The sequence below is a fragment of the Dermacentor variabilis genome, chromosome 4 (assembly GCF_050947875.1).
Source record: "Dermacentor variabilis isolate Ectoservices chromosome 4, ASM5094787v1, whole genome shotgun sequence".
Lineage (NCBI taxonomy): Eukaryota > Metazoa > Arthropoda > Arachnida > Ixodida > Ixodidae > Dermacentor > Dermacentor variabilis.
In genome coordinates, this window is record NC_134571.1 from 101,229,786 (window position 1) to 101,234,018 (window position 4,233).

A 4,233-nucleotide genomic window follows, 5' to 3' on the forward strand; every position below is an offset into this window, starting at 1 on the left:
CGGACGGCTCATTTAAACAGAGTGTATATATATATTGAGTATGTTCATTTTTGTGTGTGCTAATGCTCTTTGTTTTGGATACACTAGTTTCACTTTATTCTTTTTTTTGTACTGTATTCCATGTTGTAACCACTCCTGCATGGGTCCGACGAGGGCCTGCAGTATTGTAAAATAAATAAATAAATAAATAAATAAATAAATAAATAAATAAATAAATAAATAAATAAGTAAATAAATAAATAAATAAATTAATTAATTAATAAGTTTGGCTCCTTGATGGATGAGTATTCCGACTCCCCGTCCCTTTCTTTCCGACTTGGTTCTGTTGCACCCCTTCCCAAACTTAATTATCAATAACTGGCGACTTTTCTGAGTCTCTAAGGTGCGTTTCTGTAACTGCATAAACCCCTATTTGTTCTTCATGTAACCTCTCTTCAATCTCTGCCCACTTTTTCTTCCTTCTGCCGCACTGCGTGTTTATGTAGCCTATTGCATGGCGAGCTCTCTTTCTTGCTTTTCTCCTTTTTCTGTTATCGACGGCGATGCTCTTCTGAGGTTCCCCTAGGGGACCTTCTTCATTACTACCTAGTCTAGCCTCCTGAGCGCCCGTGGGCCCCCTAAAAAAGCAACAGCACGCCCACCAAGTCGCCAGCCCACTTCTCGTGCCAGCCTGTAATTAAAGTGGATCTCGTCTCGTTTAAAACCACAACTTCTCACTTCCCTGTTTACTTCGACAACCTGGAAGCCTTTCTCTAGGCTCATTTTCCATATTGCCTCATTAGCAGCCACTACGGCTCTTTGTACGTGACTGTCACGTACAGGCACCTCCGGCACCGTGCACACCACGATCTGCACCTTAGAGGATAGCTCGCGCAAGTCGTCCAGCCCCTTCGCCAATCGTTGGGCTAGTCCAGTCATTTTCCTGTTTAGGACGTCATTTAGCCCACCTGCTACTATGACAAGGTTGCGCAGTTGGGCATTTTCTGCGACCTTTTCTTTTGCTCGCTCCATGACAGAGCTCAGTGTCAGCCCTGGAAATGTTCCTACCGCCACTCTTTTGTCGCCTTTCACCCTCTCCACAATTGCTTTTGAGCACCCAGCTAGGTTTGAGTCGCCGGTGATAATCATCCTTTCACTCTCTCATACCTCGCCCTGCTTCCATTTGTCCTTTTCCGCGTGATTTAGACTCGAAAAGGGGCATTGACCCATGCGCTCCTGCTCTTTCCGCGTGGCGGCCTCAAGGTACGTGCCGCTCTTTCCAGCTAACCCTTCATCACACTGCATGCATTCCACGTACTTCGCTGACCTCCCTCGCCTGTCGCGTCGGAGGTTTGCGTGCCATTGTCACGCACATTCTCGTTGACAATGGCGGCCCTGTTCAGCTTTTCCTCGGCTGCTTCAACTCTTTTTTTTAACTACTTTCCGTGCATCACGCTCCCGGTTTATCTCATTTTTGACCTCTTCCACCTGTTTGAGAAGCTCTTCCTGGAAAGCCTCCATTTTCTGCAGCCTACTATCGACATCACATTATGTGCCGGTTGATTCGATGCCCTCTCCATTCTCATCCGTCTCCTCATCTGCCTTGAGGGACCCCCGCGCACTGCTTGCTTTCCCGTCTTTCTCGCCATGCACGGCTTTTTGCAAACACTACAATGCTATAATAATGTTACTGCTGATTCAAATACTATACTATTATATCAATGCAGAATACGTGCCTTTTAGCAAAAACCGATACGCACAGGATCCAAATCCTCAAAATGTCGCAAAGCAACTCTCACCACTGTTTCAAAAGCAATCAGTGCTGCGGAGACCGAAGGTATGACACGCTCTCGCACGCGCTCAACCACGCGGCCACGCTCTCACTTTCCAACAACAACACGCAAAGTAAAACCACTAATAGCTATTTGTCTTGCCTGTTCCAAGCTACGATTTAAAGACTACAAACACTCGACGTCCCACCCGGCTGCACGTGTTGGAGCACGTGGCACAAAAGGATGCTCTAACCTTCCTGCGAAACCAAATGTACACGAAGCACACCCGCGCACCCGAAATACGGGAGACAAAAAAAGGAAAGAAAATGAAAACCATCCAATTACTATTTAAAGGCAAAAAATCGGCAAATAAAAAGCAGAAGCATGCAAGCTCATAGCATGCACAAAAACTTATGATTTCGTCGCCGCCACGGAGCCCCGAAAAGCACGTCCATTCGCCACACAATGCAAACTGGTAAGAACTCTGTTCTGGCGCCAGCGCCGCACTGCGGCTGCTTTATGCAGCGAGCCAACCTCTCTCATAGCGTTACACGGAACTTTCGTCACCAGTAAAGTATTGGAAGGATTCTGGCTATAGCTAGGCTGCCAGAGGCGTTGCGTAAGAGTGCTTCGGATCAATTTTCGTCTGATTACTGGTAAACTCGCCCGTTTGTTTAGAACATAATTTCTTTCCTGAGGCAGCGCTTGCTTAGAACAACCGGCTCTTGGTACAGTCCACATTTCCGTTTATTATAAATATGTATCCGTCCTGACCACTGAGAGTTCTGCAGCTTGCATCGAAAGTTCCGTACGCTCTTGTTTCTCCCTCAACTTCTGGCAGAACGTGGCCGAGGTGGGTGCGAGCCGAACCCACGACCGCGTGCTTGGTGGAAAAAAAGATGTTATAGCCGCTGAGTTACCACACTGGGTGCTCCACGGTGTTGCGGTATGTTGGCTGTGATGCTCAGCAGTCGCTAGTTTATGCATGTCATGGTTGTATGTTCCCCTTCGTAGCACTTGAAAAGCTGAATATTCCGCTGTTAGATAGATAGATAGATAGATAGATAGATAGATAGATAGATAGATAGATAGATAGATAGATAGATAGATAGATAGATAGATAGATAGATAGATAGATAGATAGATAGATAGATAGATAGATAGATAGATAGATAGATAGATAGATAGATAGATAGATAAATAGATAGATAGATAGATAGATAGATAGATAGATAGATAGATAGATAGATAGATAGATAGATAGATAGATAGGGGAGTAAAGGACAGAGAAATTAACTAGATGCTTGTCCGGTTCGCTTCCTTATACTGGAGAAAGGATATAAGTTCCGCACTGACATTGCCTCTCGTTTTTATTTTTTTCCTTTTAGAGTGGCCGATTCATCTGCTGGTCCTTCTACACAAGTAGCCGCCCACTTCGGCCCTCCGCCACCGTCTCCTTTCTGGCGCGTCCCACTGTCATTGTCTTGACGGTGACAAATTTATTACTCTGTCTCAGGAAATGGACAATTTGTTAAAAAATTTCCCATTGCACACCGACAGCAAAGCAAGGCTGGCTATCTGTAAAACAAATATCAGCGTACCCGAGCTTTGACGAAACGTACACGTGCATAGTAATTGCTTTCAATTCGCGGAACCTTGGCACCCGCTTATGGATAATGGATTTGAGAGCAGCAGGTGGGCAGCTATCAATTACTTCCACGTACGAATCGCTGGAGCCGCGTAGGGATAAGAAAGGAACCGAGATACCTTTGCAGGAAATGATGTAGATACTTCAAAGTGATCACCGTGGCACGCGAAATGTGTCGTCGGGTTTAACAGGGGACACATGTCAGAGCAAAACACGTCGTCGAAAAAACAACTTCGATCAAATATTTCTGGGAAGAAGGTGACCTCGACCTGATTCTTAGCATAACGCCCTTTCTGGCTTTTAGCGTTTGCTTTTGAAGGAGCAAGGAAAGACAGCGTGTCGCCAAGATTGACGTGAAGGTGATATAATTGCCGGTGTCTTAGTCAAAGCCGGAGGGAGGGAGAGATAGAAAAAAGAAAGGCAAGGAAATACGTTTTTCGAATATGCTTGACACAAGAAAATTGCGCTCTTTTACTTGCGTTCGCTTACAACGACCAGGCTTGAAAGATCTATTTCTTGCTTATTACATGTCTAGCAGGTGGGCGCTGCTATTGAATGCAGTTGTTTATGTTGTCGCTCCATTCTTCAGATGTCAACAGTCTCCTGCATCGTTCTTTCTCGAAGTACGCCAATGTTCTGCAACGAACTAGCCGTATGATGTGTAGTTTTCTCCCTTAACGGCCGAGACATGCCACACTATGAAGAGCTTTCAAGACTAGAACCGTATGCTTACTGTTATTGGTCCATTTTTCAAGTTTTATGTGGCACTCTTTTTGAATCTTATTGATACGGAAATTTTTTTTTTCATTTATTATTATCTTCCACGAGAATGCC